Source organism: Gossypium arboreum, chromosome 10 (genome assembly GCF_025698485.1).
Source record: "Gossypium arboreum isolate Shixiya-1 chromosome 10, ASM2569848v2, whole genome shotgun sequence".
In the NCBI taxonomy this organism is placed as follows: Eukaryota; Viridiplantae; Streptophyta; class Magnoliopsida; order Malvales; family Malvaceae; genus Gossypium; species Gossypium arboreum.
Genome location: NC_069079.1, coordinates 26,137,160 through 26,159,696, shown reverse-complemented (window position 1 = coordinate 26,159,696; position 22,537 = coordinate 26,137,160).

Below are 22,537 nucleotides of genomic sequence, written 5' to 3'. Positions count from 1 at the left end.
ATGGAACGAGTTATCGGCCTTAATGAAGCCGTTATTTGTGTATGAACATAAGAGTTGGGATGGTGAAGTAAGTATGATTATGTGAATGTGCATTACTGAAATGATGCATTTAACTATGTGAATGTATTGCTGTAATTAGAGTTGATTATATTCCTTGAGACTTACGAAGCATAAAAATGCTTACTCACCGCTTTGGCTCTCGTTTTCTAGATTTCGCCGATAGCAATCGGATTCGGGATCGTTGAAGTCGAAGTCATCCACACTATCAAGCCCCCATTTTGGTATAAATTCTTGGTTGAACTTGAAATGGCATGTATAGGACTACCCTTGTTGGTTTAAATATGTTATGATGTATATGTGTACGGCCATGCGAAAATGGCTCGTAATAGTGAAGTATCAACTTAAAATATTTGCGGTTTGTATATATATATATGGTGTCATGATGTGACTATGAATTGGAAATGGGAATGTTGGTCACATGATCAGCCATTGGCATGGTTAAAATGATCATATGTGGACCTATGTAAGGCAAGACTAGTTGGTTCATGGAGACTACAAAATAGGTAAGACCTACCTTAAAAACAGATGCTGCCAGCTGCAGTAACGTGAATGTGAAAAATCACCAAAATTTGTAGGAATGGTATTAAATAGTGAATCAGCTATGTAAATGAACATTGATGAGTGTATTTTCATATGGAAGAAACGAAATGGTCATAGGAGTTACATGTTAAGAGATATTAAAGCTATTGTAAGACAGGGCCAGAACGGTTTCTGGGTTCCCTGTCGCAACTTTAAAAATTTACTATAAATTATCCAGAAAGAATTAGGAGACATACCTTATATGTACAGATTCCATTTTAAGTCTAGTTTCATTAGAAACAAACGACACCAGCATTAAAGCCCTGTACAGAGAGATATTCAAGTTATACCGCGCGAAGGTCAGAGCAGTCGATCCCTGTAACAGGGTGACTTTAACTAATAAACTGTACCAATTGGCCCGACCAAAAATTCTAGAAATAAATCCATGGATGGATATATGAGTCTAAATTCAGGGAAAATTTACGAAACCAGTTTCTGAGTTTTGAAACTCGAGATATGATTTTAAGGCGACAGTGACGCAGTTTTTCCAGCCTGACTGAAATGTCCAATGGATGGGCAAAACAAGTGAACTTGGCTTGCTAACCCTCGTGTCCGACTAACCGGCGATGGTCTCGGGTTCGGGTGTTACAATTTTATTGGTATCGAGCCACGGTTTAGTCGATTCTAGGACTACCGTGAGGTGTTTGGGGTCTAGCTATACATGCCATTAAATGATGAATCGATAGTGTGGTGATTTCGACAATTTGACTTTGAGTTTGTTTATAGCAATGGATCCCGATCCCAACCGAGCAATAGCTGATGATGTGGAGAGTGTGCGCGCTGCTCCGCACAAGGGACAGCGCCAGCGGACTCTCAACCTATGGCCAGCAATCCGAATGATGAGGCTAGGCAAGCCTTTTATAGTGTGATGAACGAATGGTTTAATCAATACATTCGAACTAACACGGCTGTCCCACAACCTCCATTCCCGAAAAATGCAACCCCAGACCTACAATACCTTGATGAATCGACCAAATAAGGTCAAGTAAGCCCCGGTCGATAGGATTCGAAAACATGGGGCCACTGAATTTAAAGCTACGGATGATGATGATGCCGAATGAGCCGAATTTTGGTTGGACAACACTATCCGGTGCTCGATGAGCTATCTTGTACACCGATGAGTGCTTAAAGTGTACCATCTCCTTGCTACGTGATTCCACCTACTATTGGTGGAGTACTCTGACTTCTGTGGTACCTAGAGAGCAAGTGACTTGGGAATTCTTTCAAACCAAGTTCCGAAAAAAAAAAAGTATATCAGTTAGAGATTCATCGACCAAAAGCGAAGGGAATTTCTTGATCTTAAGCAAGGTTCTATGTCGGTTACCGACTATGAACGAAAATTTGTGAGGCTTAGCCGATACACGCGAGAATGCATTTCGTCCGAAGCTATTATGTGTAAACGCTTCGAGGATAGGCTGAATGATGATATAAGGATGTTCGTTGGCATTCTCGAAATACGAGAGATCGTAGTACTTGTTGAGCGAGCTTGTAAAGTCGAAGAGCTTAGAAAGGAGAAACAAAAGCTGATGTGGGAACCGGAGAATTCGAAGAGGTCCTCGGAAAGTCTCTTCAACAGCAATCAAGAGATTTCGAGATGATGTGAACCGGTCTAGAGGCGCTTTGGGCTTTTCTAGACGAGGACGCGATCGACCCCGTGACCACACGAGTCACTTCGATCGCCGATGGTGGAAATGATCGCCGAGAGAGGCGGAGTGTCAACATTGTGGCAAATGGCATTCGGGAGCTGTTGGTTTCGTGATCGCTCTGCTATAAGTGTGGATCGGCCGACCACTTTAGGAAGGATTGCCCGAGGATGCTTGAGCAGAATGTGAGTCGAGTGGAAACTCGGGTGCTACCACCGCCGAGGTAGGCCACCTAGAAATATGGGCAATGTCGTGGCGGTCGAGAGGATCTAGAGATGCTACCATCGGATCGAGGCTCGTGCTCTGCGAGGACTTATGCCATACGCCAAGACGCGAGGATCTTGCCTCTCCGGATGTCATTACGGTGCTTTCACTCTTTTCAATACTAATGTGATTGCTTTGATTGACCCCGGTTCTACTCAATCTTATATATGTGAAACCTTAGCATCCAAGAAGACTTTGCCTATTGAGTCATCGAGTTTGTAATTCGGTGTCAAACCCTTGGGTCATTACGTGCTTGTCAACAAAGTGTGCAAGAAAAGTCCCCTAGTGTTCCGAGGTTCTTGTTTCGGCGGACTTGATGCTTTTGCCGTTCGATGAATTCGACGTTATTCTTGGTTTGAATGGGTTGACCATGCACGATGCGGTCGTAAATTGCAAAAGCAAGACTATCGATTTGAGGTGCGCGAATAACGAGATAATTCGGGTTAAGTCTACGGACTTAAAGGGGTTGTCAGCTGTAATATCAGCAATGTTGGTCCGAAAATATGTAAGAAAAGAGTGCGAAGCGTACCTTGCGTACGTGCTCGATGACAAGGAATCAGAAAAGAAACCCGAATCTGTGCCCGTGGTTTGTGAATACCCGGATGTTTTCCCTGAAGAATTGCCGGGTTTACCACCTGTTCGGAAATAGAATTTGGCATCGAATTGGTACCGGTACCACTCCAATTTCGATAGCTCCGTATCGTATGGCACCAATGTAATTAAAGGAGTTGGAAGCTCGGTTGTAAGAATTGGTGGATAGAGGTTTTGCTCGCCCGAGTTTTTCGCCTTGGGGTGCACCGGTGTTGTTCGTGAAAAGAAGGATGGAACCATGCGGTACGTGTGCATCGATTATCGCGACTTAATAAAGCGATAATAAAGAACAAATATCCGTTGCCACGTATCGATGACTTGTTCGATCAACTAAAGGAGCCTCGGTGTTCTCGAAAATAGATTTGAGATCGGGCTATTATCAATTGCGAATCCGAGATTGGACGTACCCAAGACCGCCTTGAAGCGAGATATGGTCACTATGAGTTCCTAGTGATGCCGTTTGGGCTCACTAATGCCCTGCGGTATTTATGGATTTAATGAATCGGATCTTTAGACCATATTTGGATCGATTCGTAGTCGTGTTCATTGATGACATCTTGGTCTATTCAAGAAATGAGACCGAACATGCTTTGAACACCGTGGTTAGTGCTGCAAATTTTACGGGATAAGCAATTATATGCTAAGTTCAGCAAGTGTGAGTTCGGTTAGAGAGGTTAGCTTCTTGGGTCATGTGGTATTGCGACGGGTATTCGAGTCGACCGAATAAAATTTCATCCATACTTAATTGGAAGCCTCCAGAAATATTACCGAGGTTCGAGCTTTTTGGGGCTTCTTGGTTATTACCGACGATTTGTAAAGGCTTCTCAACGATAGCCACGCCGATGACGGCTACTCCAAAAGGATGTTAAGTTCGAATGGACGGAGAAATGCCAAAGAAGTTTCGATCAATGAAAACTTATTTGATGAAGCCCCAATTCTAGTGCAACCCGAGTCCCAAGAAAGAGCTTGTCATCTATAGCGACGCCTCTCTACTTGGGTTAGGTTGCGATTAATGCAAGAAGGTCGAGTTGTGGCCTATGCGTCGAGGCAATTAAAGCCACATGAGAAAAATTATCCGACTCATGATCTCGAATTGGCCGCCATCGTATTCGCCTTAAAGATTTGGTGACATTACTTATTTGGTGAAAGGTGCCATGTATACTCGGATCACAAAAGTCTCAAATATTTGATGATCCAAAGAGACTTAAATCTGCGACAAAGACGTTGGCTCGAGTGTTAAAGGATTACGAGCTGGTCATTGACTATCACCGGGAAAGGCGAATGTGGTTGCGGATGCCTTGAGTCGAATCATTATTCGCTTTACAAGCGATGAACGTGCACTTGTCTTCGATCCGATAGTGTGTTAGTAGCTGAATTGAAAGCCAAACCACTATTGATACATCAAATTCGAGAAGCTCGAGAAAGTCAACGACGAGTTGGGCGCAAAACGGGCTGAGTGTGTTCCAAACAAGGATTCGAGTTTCAAATCGATGATGACGATTGTTTGAGGTTCAAAAGTCGTCTGTGTGTTCCAAAAATTGAACTCATTTCGATAATTCTGAATGAAGCCCATTGTAGCCGAATGGCAATCCACCGGGAGTACGAAGATGTACAATGATTTGAAACGCGTCGGTTTTGGTGGCATGGTATGAAGCGAGACATCTCCGACTTTGTTTGAGATGTTTAATATGTCAACAAGTGAAAGCGGAACATCGGTGCCTTGAGATTACTTGACCAATCACGATACCCGAGTGGAAATGGGATCGAGTCACAATGGACTTTGTATCCGGACCGCCATTGTCGCAAGTAAGAAGGATGCGGTTTGGGTCGTGGTAGATCGATTGACTAAGTCGGCCCACTTTGTCCCCGACGCACGGATTTTTCAATTGACAAATTAGCTGAATTGTACGTTTCTCAGTTGTGAGATTACACGGGTGCCTATTTCCATCGTGTCGGATAGAGATCCGAGATTTACCTCGCGATTTTGGAAAAAGTTGCAAGAAGCTTTGGGTACCAAGTTGCATTTCAAAGACCGCCTTTCACCCCCAAACCGATGGTCAATCCGAGCGGATAATTCGGATACTTGAGGATATGTTAAGATGTTGCGTCCTCGAGTTTAGTGGTTTATGGGAACGGTATTTCCGTTGATTGAATTCGCTTACAACAACGACTTTCAATCAAGTATTAAGATGGCACCCTACGAGGCCTTGTACGGTCGTAAATGCCGTACACCATTGTTTTGGACCGAGCTCGGTGAAAGCAAGATTTTCGGGTGGATTTGATTAGGGATCTTTGAATGAAAGTGAAAGTAATCCGTGAAAGTCGAAGATAGCCTCCGATCGTTAGAAGTCGTACGCGGACCTGAAGCGTAAGGATATCGAGTATCAGGTGGGTGATAAAGTGTTTCTCAAGGTATCGCCTTGGAAAAAGATACTCAGATTCGGCCGTAAGGGCAAGTTGAGCCCGAGGTTCGTTGGGCCATATGAGATATCCGAAGCGAGTCGATCCAGTGGCATATCGTTTGATTTTGCCCCCTGAACTCGAAAAGGTTCACGATGTCTTTCACGTTTCGATGCTTTGACGCTATAGATCCGATCCATCGCACGTGATTAGTCCATCAGAAATTGAAATTCAAGCTAATATGAGTTATGAGGAAGAACCGATTCGTATCCTATCACGAGAAGTGAAAGAGTTGTGAAACAAGCGGGTTCCGCTAGTAAAAGTGTTATGGCTCAAGCACGGGATAGAAGAAGCTACTTGGGAGACCGAGAACTCTATGAAAGAGCGATATCCAAACCTATTTATCGGTAAGATTTTCGGGACGAAAATTTCTTAAGTGGGGAGAGTTGTGACACCAAAATTGACCCTAGTCGGAAGGTGGTCTCGGGACCACAAAACCGAGGCATAAAAATAATTAAAATTTATTTTGATGCCTATAATATGTGTGTGCTCATGTATGACATTTTATGATGATTGATTTAGTGTTATAAGGGTGAATTCCACAAGAAAGGACTTAGTAATGAACTTTGAAAGTATGATAGGAAATGTGTGATGACTAATTAAAGCATGCATGCAAAATAATGGACTTGCATGTCAAATTCCCTTTATAGGTGGTGGCCGGCCATGACAAGGAGGATGGGCTAAACATGTCATGAAACATGTTTTGTTGGTGCATTAGGGTGAAATAATAAACAAAGGTGTATGGGTGATAAAAAATGAAAAAAAAATGTGTGTGAGTGTGGTAATCCCCCATTGCCGTGAGTTGTAGAGAAGGGAAGAAAAAATTTTGTTCATCCTTTCTTTGAGCCAAAACTAAGGAAGAAGGAGGATTTTTGCTTCATGCTTGGTTTGGAAGAGATCTAGAAGGAGATTTGGCTAAGTTTGCATCAAGATTAAGGTATGTATGAGGTTGTGTTAGGAGTTTCATGCATGTTTTGGTTGCTAACTTGATGTGCATGTTAGCCATGGCTCAAATCTTTGTTAAGCCATGGAAATGGTATTTGGCCAAAGTTGTTATGGTGATAAAGCCATTGCATGCTAAGTGTGAAGCTTGATGATGATGCATGCAATGATGGATTGTCTACTCTTGAGTAAGATTTTGAGCTTTCTTTTGTTTTATCATGATTGAAGTTGAAAAGGAGCATGATTGTTATATTCGCCATGATGCATTCATGAGCATGGTTCATGCTTCTTGCATGTTAGTTAAAATTTGTGTTTTGGATGGCTATGGACACCTTGAAATTGCCATGCTCATATATGTATATATATGTTTGCACATGATGTTTTGGTTATGAAGGAAGTGATGAATAAGTTTGTTTAAAGAAGAAGATGTTGAAGAATAATTGTGAAATTGTAAGCACATTCGGCCTAGCACACATATGAGTGCTTGATGCTATATTGTAAGTTTTGAGCTACAATATGCAAAGCATTAACTAGTAAAATGCATGCTGTTTTTGTGTGGTATTAAGTGCATAATTGGCCTCAACATGGACAAGTATATTCGGCCTTGGGTAGCCTATTGAAGGCCTTAGCTTTTCCTTGATGCTCGAATAAATTGTATTGAATTGCTTGATGTAGTATAAAATGTGCATGACCATTGTGTATTCAAGCTAAAGGGTGGCCATATGACCATTTAAATTCCTTGTCATATTCGCCATAAGCTAGCACAATGAGGTTTTGATAAATTGAATTTGTTTGAATTAGCTCAAGAGCTAAGAGGGCCACAATTGGACAAGGGAAGGAAAAAGTAATCGAATAGCCGTAAAAGCCGCTCGACAACATCCGAGGTAAGTCCTCAAGAAGTGACCTTACTTGAATTATGTGGAATGAAATATGGATGTATTGATTATTGATTTATGTGTGTATGAGTATTGAATGATACCGGGCTAAGTCCCAAGGCGATTATGTTAGTGATTATAATTGTGTTTGAGCCTTAGTAACGAAAATAAATATGTATGTCCAATGATTATTGATGTATGTGTGCATGAGAAATTGAATGATATCCTGCTAAGCCCCAAGACAATTATGCTGGAAATTATAACCGGGTTAAGACCAAGGCAATTGTGCTAGTGGCTACATCCGGGCTAAGACCAAGGCATTCGTATGCGAGTCATTCTATCCGGCTAAGACCCAAGGGCATTTGTGCAAATCGTGATATCCGGGTTAAGTCCGTGAGGCCTAGGTGCGGGTTACCATAACCGGGCTATGTCCCAAGGCGATTGATCGAGTAGCGACATCCGGTTAAACTCAAGGTATGTGATTTGAAAATTATAAGCTTGCTGGAAAATTTCAGCTAATGCACTTGTGAAATTTCCCAATGACAAGGTAAGTGCGTGTGTGCTGCTGCGCTAGGAGTAAGAGCGTGTGAATATCCGCTCCTATGATGGAACGAGTTATCGGCCTTAATGAAGCCGTTATTTGTGTATGAACATAAGAGTTGGGATGGTGAAGTAAGTATGATTATGTGAATGTGCATTAATGAAATGATGCATTTAACTATGTGAATGTATTGCTGTAATTAGAGTTGATTATATTCCTTGAGACTTACTAAGCATAAAATGCTTACTCCGCCGCTTTGGCTCTCGTTTTCTAGATTTCGCCGATAGCAATCGGATTCGGGATCGTTGAAGTCGAAGTCATCCACACTATCAAGCCCCCATTTTGGTATAAATTCTTGGTTGAACTTGAAATGGCATGTATAGGACTACCCTTGTTGGTTTAAATATGTTATGATGTATATGTGTACGGCCATGCGAAAATGGCTCGTAATAGTGAAGTATCAACTTAAAATATTTGCGGTTTGTATATATATATATGGTGTCATGATGTGACTATGAATTGAAATGGAATGTTGGTCACATGATCAGCCATTGGCATGGTTAAAATGATCATATGTGGACCTATGTAAGGCAAGACTAGTTGGTTCATGGAGACTACAAAATAGGTAAGACCTACCTTAAAAACAGATGCTGCCAGCTGCAGTAACGTGAATGTGAAAAATCACCAAAATTTGTAGGAATGGTATTAAATAGTGAATCAGCTATGTAAATGAACATTGATGAGTTTATTTTCATATGGAAGAAACGAAATGGTCATAGGAGTTACATGTTAAGAGATATTAAAGCTATTGTAAGACAGGGCCAGAACGGTTTCTGGGTTCCCTGTCGCAACTTTAAAAATTTACTATAAATTATCCAGAAAGAATTAGGAGACATACCTTATATGTACAGATTCCATTTTGAGTCTAGTTTCATTAGAAACAAACGGCACCAGCATTAAAGCCCTGTACAGAGAGATATTCAAGTTATACCGCGCGAAGGTCAGAGCAGTCGATCCCTGTAACATGGGTGACTTTAACTAATAAACTGTACCAATTGGCCCGACCAAAAATTCTAGAAATAAATCCATGGATGGATATATGAGTCTAAATTCAGGGAAAATTTACGAAACCAGTTTCCGAGTTTTGAAACTCGAGATATGATTTTTAAGGCGACAGTGACGCAGTTTTTCCAGCCTGACTGGAAATGTCCAATGGATGGGCAAAACAAGTGAACTTGGCTTGCTAACCCCTCGTGTCCGACACCGGCGATGGTCTCGGGTTCGGGGTGTTACAACCCTTATGTTCATACACAAAAGATCAACTTAGCCAAAGGCCGGTAGCTCATTTATCAACTGAGTGAATACTTAATTGTAAGGGCTCGACTACTTCAAAGCACATACGAAACATACCTCATTGTCGGGATTTCACAAGCGTATTAACTGAAATTTTTACAGCAAGTTCATTCATTCCCGAATCACGTACCTTCGGAGTTTAACCGGTTATAGCTACTCGTTCAAATACCTTCGACATAGCCGGTTATAGTAGCTCGCACAAATGCCTTCGGACTTATCCGGATTTAGTAACTCGCACAAATGCCTTCGGATCTTAGTCGGATTTAGTCACTTAGCACAAAGCCTTGAACCTAGCCGGACATCATTCAAGAACCATGCACACATATATCAATAAATCATGACACATCCATATTTCATTTTCATTACCAAAGCTCAACACAAGACACTTATCATATTTACAATTTCGGCTCAATAGCCACATACAAAGAGCATGATTTTGATTTATTTAAGACATAATCTAATCGAATCATAATTTAAGTTCCATTACTCGAAAACTTACCTCGGATGTGGTCGAACGGCTTCAACGGCTATTCGATCACTTTTTCCTTTCCCTTATCCAACTGTGGTCCCCTAAGCTCTTGAGCTAATTCAAACAAATTTAACTTATCAAAGTCTCATTTTGCTAGCTTATGGCCGAATATGACAAGGAGTTTGATAGGTCATATGGCCACCTTTTAGCTCAAATACACAATGATCATACGCATTTTTAATCACATCAACAATTTAATACAATTTATTCGAACATCAAAAGGGAAGCTCAAGGTACTTAGCCCATATATATACATTAGACATTAGAGTCACATATGTACGAAATCACGAACCGAATTCAACATACTAGCTAATATTTCCCCTTAGTCGAATTTTCTAAGTCAAGCTAAAGCCATCAATAGGCTACCAATGGCCGAACATACACATCTATGCTAAGGCCGATTGCAACACTTAATACATTCTACAAGTATGGTCACTTGTGTTGACTAAACACCATTTGTTTCAAGTTCAAAACTTGGCTAATACACATATATACACTATTAAAGCATCCTCTCCCTTTACACTAATTCAACACATGCATTACCCATAATATACCAAATTACATTCGCCTTAGCACACAACTTGCTAGCCGATTCTTCTCCATTTAGCAACCAATGCACATCTGAGCTCATTTGTTAGACTCTACTTCATCTAACAACAACCTTATTTCTCTTCTATATCCTACCATGGTCGAATGCATCACAACACCTTACCATTTCAATTTTTTGTCATGGTTGAACAAGGAACTTAATGTCTCACTCAAGGATGCTAAAAGGAGATTCAAGAGTTATCAATCCACCATCACATGCATCATTAACAAGCTTCACATTTAGCATGCAATGATATCAACACAAAATCCACCTTGGCGAATACCATCCCCATGACATAGCAAAGATTTGAACCATGGGCTAATAAGAACATCAAGCTAGCAACTAAAAACATGCATGAATCTCATGGCACAACATCAAACATACCTTAATCTTGATACAAGTATGGCCGAACCTCCTCCTAATCCTCTTCTAAACCAAACATGGAGCAAGAATTCCTTCCTTCTTCCTTAGAATTTTCGGCCAAAAGAAAATGAAAAGGATGAACAAAAAATTTTTTTTCTCTTTTCTTCAACTCACGGCAATGGGGGGGAGAATCACACACCTCCTTTCTTTCTTTTTTTTTTCATTTCTTTATTACGCATACTCCTTATTTTATTTATTCCAACATAAACCACTTACACAACATGTTTTATGACATGTTTTGCCCATCCCCCTTTGTCATGGCCTGCCACTAGGCTTTAATCTAGGGAAATTTGACATGCAAGCCCATCATTTTCACAACATGCATTAATAGGCCACTTTACATTTGCCTAGCACATTTCTAAATTTTCTCACATAAGTCCTATTTGATAAAATTCACTTACAATTAACAAAATTCAAACCTGAAGTTTTCACACATGCATATGTACATATAATGAGCATCAACTATGACGGCTAATTATTTTTGTGACTCGGTTTAGTGGTCCCGAGACCACTTTCCGACTAGGGTCAATTTAGGGCTGTCACAGGTTGCTTTCGTTGGCTTTATTCTCATAACTTGCCATTGATAGTTTTTCAGTGACATCTCCTCAATAAATTCGTAAGCTACCTCAGGTGTCTTATTATTCATAGTTCCTCCAGCGACTGTATCAATCATTTACCAAGTCGAAGGATTCAGGCCATTATGAAATGTTTGAACCTGTAGCCAAAGCGGTAACCCATGGTGAGGGCACCTTCTCGAAAGGTCATTGTATCTCTCCCATGCATCGTAGAATGTTTTTAAATCCATCTGCACAACAGAATATATATCATTATGTAATTTGGCTATTTTAGCCAGAAGAAAATATTTTAATAAAAACTTTTCGATCATTTGTTCCCAAGTAGTGATTGACCCTCGTGGTAACGAGTTCAACCATTGTTTGGCCTTATTCCTTAACGAAAAGTGAAACAACCGAAGGCGAATGGTGTCATTAGAAACGCCATTAATTTTAAAGGTATCGCAAAATTCTAGGAAATTTTCCAACTGAGCGTTGGGATCATCGTCCTGCAAACCATCAAACTAAACAAACTATTGTATCATTTGAATTGTGTTAAGTTTCAGTTCAAAATTATTTGCAGCGACAGCAGGTCTAACTATACTTGACTCAGTTCCTGTTAAATTAGGTTTAGCATAATAATACATAGTGCGTGGAGCAGGATTCTGATCTATTAGATCAGCAGCAATCGCAGGAGGTAGCGGATTTTCTTGGTTTTCAGCCATCTCCTCAGTTGTGGTTGAAGTATCATCCTCTTTCTCGTCCTCTGTGTATCTTAGGCTTCGCCTTATTTCTCTCCGGTTTCTGTGAACTGTGCGGTCGATCTCAACGTCAAAAAGTAGTAGTCCTAATGGGTTTCTTCTGGTCATAAACTAGAAAAACCTGTCAGAAGAAAATAAATGAAGAATTAGAAAAGAAAATAAAAATTTAAGTTGTAATAAAAATAAAATGGCTAAAGTAATAAAAATCGAGTGTTCCTAATATCCTAGTTCCCCGGCAACGATGCCAAAAACTTAATTGAAGATTTATAAATGAATCATTCTTGAGACTAACTTATTATCACAATTAAGGCAAGTGTACCTATCGAACAGTAGTATAGCCCGGCAAGACCGGATTGTCGAACCCAAAGGAACTACGAGTACTAGTTTTTACTTCCTTTTTAGTATCTAGCCTAAAATTTAAGAGGTTTCGTTATCTAAACTAATTACTAACTAAGAATGCGCAAAAAGAAAACTCGGGAAAATACTTTTAGGAAAATTCGATTGATTGAGACAATACCTAAGGAAAAATCCACCTAGACTTCACTTGTTATTTGACTCTGAATCTGACAATTTATTCATTTGACTTGATCCGTATAAATCCCTAAGTTATATTATTATCTCTCTCGAGACAAATAATGTCTAACCCTAGGTTGAATAATTGAAATCTCTTTCTAATTAACACCCAAGAATTGCATTAACTCGATTTGTGGATTCCTTTATTAGGTTTCACCCTAATCTGGCAAAATCTTGTCACCCTATCTCTAGGCGCACAATGAACTCTGCTTAATTATGACAATTTTACTCTTCAACAGGGTCTATTCCTCCTTTGAATAAGAGCGTCAACTTGAATCAATATCCTGGAATATTACAACAAGAATTAAGAATATATAATTAAGAACAAGTCAAATATTTATCATACAATTCAGATAATAATAACAAGATCCGTCCTAGGTTTGTTTCCCCTTAGATATTTAGGGAGTTTAGTTCATATTTATGAAAGAAAACATCTCAAAAGCATAAAGATAACAAAACATAAGAAAACCCAAAACTCCTAAAGGAACTTGAAGGGAGATCTCCAGTCTTGATGATGAATCTGGCTCTTGAGATGGATCAATCGGCTTTCCTTGAGTAATTCCTTGCTTCCTAGTCTCCGTCCCCCTCCTAAGTGCCTCCTCAAGTGTTTAAATAGGTTTTTGATTGCCTAAGAGCCCTAAAAATTGGCCTTCTCTAAATAGGACTAAACTTGGGCTCGGCAGGGACACGTCCATGTGTGATTACTCCAACCCATGGTCAAGGCTGTTAAATAGGCACGGGCGTGCCGTATGATATGCCCTTGTGAGGAAGTCCAGGCCGTGTTGTTTTCCCATGTGGGTCCATTTTCTCTATTTTCGGCCCGTTTCTTGCTCTTTTTACTCTCCTATGCTCATCTAAGTATAAAACATGAAATTGAAGGATTAGGAACATCGAATTCACCAAATCTAAGGAGAAATCATCCGTAAATGCACTAAGCATGGGATAAAAATATGTATAAATTACGGTTTATCAAACATCAGCCACAATAGACAACATTCTATTTGTGCATTATACTCATCTATGAAATTAACATCTTTACATATAAATCAAAATGAATTTTAGCCATCATTTGAGGCTTAATACAACATAAGGGATTTATCCCAAACCAACACATTTGGCCAAATTATTAATAACACAAACATAAGTCTAATTCCTTATACATGCCATATTCAAAAATATAAATCAAACTATACCGAAAGCTTCGATTGATAGTGTGATCGATATCTTTGACTTCCGTTGGTCCTTGAGCTAGATAGATGGCACTATAAGATAATAGAAAATGAGAGAGAGTATGCATAAAGCTTAGTAAGTTGCACATAAATAAATATACAACTTTATCATTCATCAAGAATTATCATAATACACAAGTTGCATAAGCAAACTTACTCATCAATATTCAATACACCTCATATTGCATTTATTGAGCTCACATTTCTTACCTACCATATAAGTACCTGTGCCACTCACAACACGGTTATACTTTCCTTATTAACTTGAAATCATACTTCCACCGTTGAACCATTCGGAACATTATCAGATATTCATTAAGCCTCAAACATGGGGTAAGCTGCCGATGCCATATTCCAGACATGGTTTTACATAGGCTCCAGCATATTTGTGCTGATGCCATGCCTCAAACATGGTCTGACACATCTCGTAGCCAATGCATGTCCTAGATATATCTTACAGTAGCTCACACAAGTGACCCAAAAGTCATGGCATGAATATCTGATTTATTTCCTATGTTCAAACGGGAACTCTACTATCTCTATTATCATCTTGCTTTCTTAATTCCACAATCAAGCGATTCAGGCTACATTAAATTCAAGTACAATTAAACACATATATTAATATTGTATTTGTACTATTTACATACAACTTACCTCGGATTACAAAATGTGGCGACTAGTCGATTTAGTTGATTTGCTTATTTTCCCCCAGTCTAGGTTCAGATTCGGTATTTCTTGATCTATAATAACAAAATGCACTTATTTAGTCACTTTATCAATCTAAGCACTCTACAATTCATAATTAGGCAAAATGACCAATTTGCCCCTAAACTTTTGCAAAATTATCATTTTACCCCTAACCTCAAAAATTAATTTTTATCGAATTTTTTCATATCTCAAGCCTAACCGAACCCTTTTTACTCTTATAGAAACTCCAAATTCCCACTATTTCTCATATTTAACATCTATTTTACAACTTATGCAAAAAGGTCCTTTTAGGTGTTTTTATGAAAAATTCTTTCACAAAAGTTGTTTATAAGACACTCAAGACTCATTATCTTCCATACAAACTCAGAAAACATTACAAATCCTTCCATGAAAAAACCCTAAACCCTTAATCATTTTGCAAAATAGTACCCTCATTTGAAAGCTTATGCTTTAAAGGTCTCAAAAATGCAAAAATCATCAACAAAGGGTATGGAAATCACTTACTTGTGAGAGGAATAAGTTGCTAAAATTTTTGACAAAAACCCTTAACAATGGCTGAAAAATCGGTGGAAATGAAGAGAGAATAAAAGAAAAAGATGATAGCTAGGCTTAGGTATGATTATATTACACTTTATGTCATCAAAATTACCTAATGTTGACTTTTCAATATTTTTATCTCCATGGCCGGCCAAGCTATCACAATAGGGTCTAATTGCCCTATAAAGACCCCAATATTAATTCTCTAGCTATTTGACACCTTTAGCTATCAAATTAGGACTTTTGCACTTTATGCAATTTAGTCCTTTTTCGCAATTAAGCTCCCAAACACTAAAATTACTTCACCAAATTTTTTTCATGCACTCTTAAAAACATGCTATAATATCAAAATAATAATAAAACAATTTCTATGACTTTGGATATGTGGTCTTGACACCACTATTTCGACTAGACCCTAAATCAGGCTATTACATTTCTCTCCCTTAGGGATTTTCGTCCCCAAAAATCTTACCGGTGAATAAGTTCGGGTACTGGTCTCTCATAGTTTCCTCAGGTTCCCATGTGGCTTCCTCGACTCCATGTCTATGCCACAACACTTTCACGAGTTTTATATTCTTATTCCTCAATTGTTTGACTTTCTGAGCCAAAATCTTGACCGGCTATTTGCCATAAGTCATGTCCGAATAAATCTAAACCTCTGTTGATGCAATCACATGCGAAGGGTTTGATCTATATCGACGCAACATGGACACATGAAACATTCTGGTGGCAAAGCCAATCAATAGGCAGACGGCCCTACTCTCTCAGCAATCTCATAAGGTCCTCTGAAAAGAGGACTCAACTTGCCTCTTCTACCGAATATAAGACCTTTCCTCCACGAGGATACTTTCAAAAATACCATATCACCGACTCGAAACTCAATTTCCTATCATTTCAAATCCACATAGGATTTCTGTCTATCCGAGGCAGCCTTCAAGCAGTCACGAATTAGTTTAACTTTCTCTCCAGTCTCCGTGACTAAATCGACCCCGTGAATCTAACTCTCTCTGAGTTCGGTCCAATATAAGGGCGTTCGACACTTTTGCCCATATAAAGCCTCATAAGGCGCCATCTTCTAACTTGACTGATAGCTATTATTGTAGGCGAATTCAACCAACGGTAAATACTTTTCCCAACTACCTTGAAATTCAAGAACACAACACCGCAACATGTCTTCTAAAATCTGAATCACTCTTTCCGACTGGCCGTTGGTTTGCGGGTGAAATGCTGTGCTAAAACTCAACTTTGTCCCCAATGTCTCTTATAGCTTTTTCCAAAACCTTTGGTAAATCTCGGGTCTTATCCAAAATGATCGACAAAGGCACTCCATGTAGTCTCACAATTTCAGAAACATAAAAGTCGGCTAGTTTATCGAAAGGGAAATCAGTATGCACTAGTATAAAATGTGCCGACTTTGTTAGCTTATCCACAACAACCCAAACAACATCTTTTTTTTTCGGGGTTACCGGTAAACCTGTCACGAAATCTATAGTGATCCCATCCCACTTCCACTCTAGGACCGTTATAGGCTGAAGTAGACCCGAAGATACTTGGTGTTCAGCCTTCACTTGCTAACACACAAAGCACTTGGAAACAAAATCTGAAATGTCTCTTTTCATTCCCGACCACCAATACATTTTCCTCACGTCGTTATACATTTTCACGCTACCCGAGTGGATGGACAAACACCCACTATGTGCCTTATCTAAAATCTTCCGGATCAATTCATTGTTTTTGGGTACACAAACTCCATCCTTTAACATCAAACACCCATCAACACCAACAAGAAACTCGGATTTATTTTCTGACTCACATTGAGCCATCTTAGCTTGCAACTCCTTATCTCATTTCTAAGCTTCGTGGATCTCTTGTAGAAATGTCGGTTTACCTCTTAACTCTACTAGGATAGAACCATCGCTAGACATAGACAACTGAGTATTCATGACTCTCAAGGAAAACAATGACTTTCGACTCAGAGCATTGGTGACAACATTCGCCTTTCCCGGATGGTAGTCGATAATCAACATGTAATCCTTCACTAGCTCTAACCATCGTCGTTGTCATAAATTTAACTACTTTTGAGTCATCAAGTACTTAAAACTCTTGTGATCTGTGAATACTCGTCATTCTTCTCTATATAAGTGGTGTCTCCAAATTTTCAGAATGAACACAATGGCAGTAACTTTAGGTCGTGTGTCGGGTAGATTTTCTCATGTAGCTTTAGTTGTCTCGAAGTGTAAGCTATGACCTTACCTTCTTGCATAAGTACGCACCTGAAACCATTCAATGAGGCGTCGTTGCATATCACAAATTCTTTACCCTACTCTGGTTGCACTAATACTGGGACTTCGGTCAACAAAGCCTTTAATTACTCAAAACTCTGTTGGCACTTTTCTGTCCATTCGAACTTGACATCTTTTTGCAGCAGTCTTGCCATCGGGGTAGCTATAATAGAGAATCCATTTAAAAACCGCCTATAGTATCCGGCCAAGCTCAAAAAGCTTCAGACCTCTGTCACGCTCTTTGGCGATTTCTGTTCAACAATAGCCGAGATTTTGCTTGGGTCAACTCTAATCCTGTCACCCGACACAATGTGTTTAAGAAATCTGACCTCCTTAAGCCAGAATTCACTCTTACTGAACTTGGCATACAATTTCTTGTCTCTCAAGATCTATAACACAGTTCTCAAATGCTCCGCGTGCTCATTCTCATCACGCGAGTTAATCAATATTTCATCGATAAAAAACACCACGAATTTATCCAAGTACAGCCAAAAAATGCAGTTCATCAAATCCATAAATATCGTCAGAGCATTATTCAAACCAAAGGGAATGGCAAGGAACTCATAATGCCCATATCTTGTCTGAAACGTAGTCTTCGGTACATCTTACTCTTTCACCCTTAACTGATAGTATCCTGACCTCCGGTCGATCTTGGAAAATACAGTGGCTCCTTTTAGCTGATCAAACAAGTCATCGATCCTTGGCAAAGGATACTTATTCTTCACTATTACCTTATTGAGCTATCTATAGTCGATACATAACCTCATCGACCCATCTTTCTTTTTCACAAAGAGTACCGATGCACCCCATGGAGAAAAGCTCGGTCTCGCAAAGCCCTTGTTAGTTAGCTCTTGTAGTTGAACTTTCAACTCCTTTAACTCCGTAGAAGCCATCTTATACAGAGCAATCAAGATAGGTACCGTACTGGGGACTAACTCGATTCCAAATTCAACTTCCCTCACTAGAGGTAATCCGGGTAATTCCTCCGAAAACACGTCTGTAAACTCACAACCCACTGGTACTGGTTTAATCTTCAACTCAGACACTTAAGTATTCAGCACAAGAGCTAGGTAAGCCTCATATCCTTTTCTCAAATATTTCTCAGTAGTTAAAAATGATACTACAACAGGAAAATTATTCGATTCATCTGGCCCCACCTAAAGAACATTTTCGTCTTCACATTTCAACTCAATAAATTTTCTCCCACAGTCTACTACAACACTATGAAAAGTCAATCAATCCATCCCAAGGATTACATCAAATTCATTAAATGGAAAAAACATAAAGTTGGCCGAAAAATAATAACCCCTAATTATCAAAGGACAATTTCTACACACTTGGTCTACTAACACATATCTACCCAAGAGGTTGGACGCTTTTATCACAAATTCAATGGACTCTACTATCATATTCATACGAGGTATCAATTCCATACAAATATAAGAGTGGGTAGACCCCGGATCAATTAAAGCAATGACAGATATATCATGAATAGAAAAGGTACTTGTGATCACATCGAGAGACTCTACCTCTTCACGGGCACGAATAGCATAAGTCCTTGCAGGCACTCTGCCCTCAGATCTCACTGTAGCAACTGTTGGCGCTCCTCTACCAGTAGCCCCACTTCTAGAGTTCTTTTATGGTCTACCCTTCAATGGAGCACTACTTGCCTTCGCTTCTTGCTTTCTCTTTCTCTCTTTTTAGGACAATCTCGAATGAAATGTTCTAATAATCCATAATTAAAACAGACCTTTTCATTCCCCCGGCATTCGCTGAAGTGATGCCTACCACATTGTGGACATTCTGGCCCATTTGGGTGAGCATTACCAACGCTCACGACAGAAGTGGTCTGGGCTCTAGAAGTTGTGTTCTGCCGGTTCTTGTTTCTGTTCGAAACCCCACTAAAGTATTCGATCGAGTAGTGAATTCATTCGATCTCTTAGACGAGGACTGATGTGACTTCCCCATCTGCCTCTTCCTTAAATCTTGTGACACAAAAATCGCTTTCCTTTTCTCTTTTACCAGCTCCTCTGCCCTGCATGCTCTCTCAACGAGCACTACAAATTCTCTTAACTCTAGGATGCCAACAAATACTCGGATATCTTTATTAAGACCATCCTCAAACCTCTTACACATAGTGGCTTCTGTAGACACGCACTCCCTCGCATACTTACTAAGCCTCACAAATTCACGTTCATATTCCGTCACCGACATTCGGCCTTGCTTTAGCTCTAGAAATTCCTTCCTCTTTTGATCTATGAACCTTTGGCTAATATACTTTTTTCAGAATTCGTCCTGGAAGAATTCCCAAGTGATCCTCTCTCTCAGTACAATAGACACGTGAGTATTCTACCACTGATAAGCCGAATCCTATAGGAGTGACACTGCACACTTCATGCACTCTTCAGGTGTACACGATAGTTCATCGAATACCCTAATGGTATTCTCCAACCAAAACTCTTCTCTCTCTGGGTCATCATCTATACTAGCATGAAATTTTTCGGTACCTTGTTTCTAAATCTTATCCACTGGAGGTTTCTCCCTCCTAATCATGTCCACACCTTGCGGAGCTACCTAGGCATACTGAGGGATCGGAGGAGGTGGGGGAGGTGGAGTGTTCAAATTCGCACGAACGAACTCCGTATACCAAGCATCCATCATTCGGAGGTAGGCTTCTCTAGCCCCTTCGCCTTGGCCCATAGTCACGGGCTCACTCTCAACTAGCGCTGTCCCTTCGGCGGGAGCTAGCACGTAACTCTCCACGTCATCCACCATAGCTCTATCAGGATCCATTTACTATATAAAAATACAATTTATAATCGTCAAAAGTTATCACACTATCAGTATATAGTTATGGCATCTATAGCTAGACCGTACTCATGCTAAATTAGTCCTAGAATCGACTAAACCATAGCTCTGATACCACTAAATGTATCACCCCACACCCGTAACCCACATCGGAGCGGAATATGAGGCATTACCTAACTCTATCTCAGGTACCCAAATATTCACAAGTCACCCAAACTAAGTCCAATTTAAAACTTTTTCAATTTCTACTTTAAACTTCTTGTTATGGGTCTACAAGCCCCTAATCGACCATTGGAGACTATTCGAGATCAACCCTAGCCTTTAAACCATTTATAGAAAATTTATCTTTGAGATATGGCACACGCCTGTTAGAAGGGCAACACGCCCATGTGGCCGTTTCAACATGGTCGTGTTGATGGCTCGTGTGGCTCAGATGACCTAAGCAATATAGGGACACGTCCGTGTCCTCCACTCGTGTGGAGTTTATTCTAAATGCACACCTACAGGGGTTTTGACACGGCCTAGCACACGACTGTGTGCCTGGCCCTTGTCCTTCACACGGCCATGACACGCCGTGTCCTAGCCCGTGTGCAAAAACATGGACATTCTGTTTCTGACGTCAGCATCCTCAAAATGACACACGGCCAATGCACACGCCGTGTGCTAGGCCATGTCCCTTACACGGCTGAGACACACGGCCGTGTCTCTGCCTGTGTGTTTACTATCATGTATACTGATTCAAAATTTTTACGTGCAGGGGACACACGGCCGGACCACACGCCCATAGGGCATATCGTGTGTCACACACGGCCTAGGCACACAGCCGTGTGTCTACCTGTGTGAACAATATAAGGCTATTTACCAACATTATTTGCCACACTTACTTACACAACCTACATAATAGCAACCACAACCAAGATAATACTATTTCATGCAAACAAATCAGCCGCAATAAACAACATTCTTTGTGCATTATACTCATCTATGAAATTAACATCTTTATATATAAATCAAAATGAATTTTAGCCATCATTTGAGGCTTAATACAAAATGAGGGATTTATCCCAAACCAACATATTTGGCCAAATTAGTAATAACATAAACACAAGTCAAATTCCCTATACACGTCAAATTCAAAAATATAAATCAAACTATACCGAAAGGTTTGATTGATAGTGTGATCGACATCTCTGACTTCCGTTAGTCTTTGAGCTAGATAGACGGCACTATAAGAAAATAGAAAAGGAGAGGGAGTAAGCATAAAGCTTAGTAAGTTGTACATAAATAAATATACAACATAACTTTAACATTCATCAAAAAGTATCATAATACACAAGTGGCATAAGCAACCTTACTCATCAATATTCAATACACCTCATATAGCATATATTGAGCTCACATTTCTTACCTACCATATAAGTACCTGTGCCACTCACAACACGGTTATACTCTCCTTATTAACTTGAAATCATACTTTCACCGTAAAACATTTGAAGTATTATTGGATATTCATTAAGCCTCAAACACGGGGTAAGGTGGCGATGCCATATCCCAGGCATGGCCTTACACAGGCTCTAGTATATTTGTGCCGATGTCATACCTCAAACATGGTTATACACTGACACATCTCGTAGCCGATGTGTGTCCCAAACATGTCTTACACTAGCACTCGTCTCAATGCCGATGCCATGTCCCAGACATGGTCTTACACTGGCTCTCTTAATGTGGTCGATGCATGTCCCAGACATGTCTTACACTAGCACACACAAGTGACCCAAAAGTCATGGCATGAATATCCGATTTATTTCCTATGTTCAAACGGGAACTCTACTATCTCTATTATCATCTTGTTTTCTCAATTCCACAATCAAGCGATTCATGCTACAATAAATTCAAGTACAATTCAACACATACATTAATGTTATAGTTGTACTATTTACATACAACTTACCTCGAATTACAAAATGTGGCGACTAGTCGATTTAGTCGATTTGCTTAGCTTTCCCCCGGTTTAGATTCGGATTCAGTATTTCTTGATATATAATAAAAATGCACTTATTTAGTCACTTTATCAATCTAAGCACTCTACAATTCATAATTGGGCAAAATGACCAATTTGCCCCTAAACTTTTGTAAAATGACCATTTTACCCCTAAGCTTGAAAATTAATTTTTATCGAATTTATTCATATCTCAAGCCTAATCGAACCCTTTTTACTCTTATAGAAACTCCAAATTCC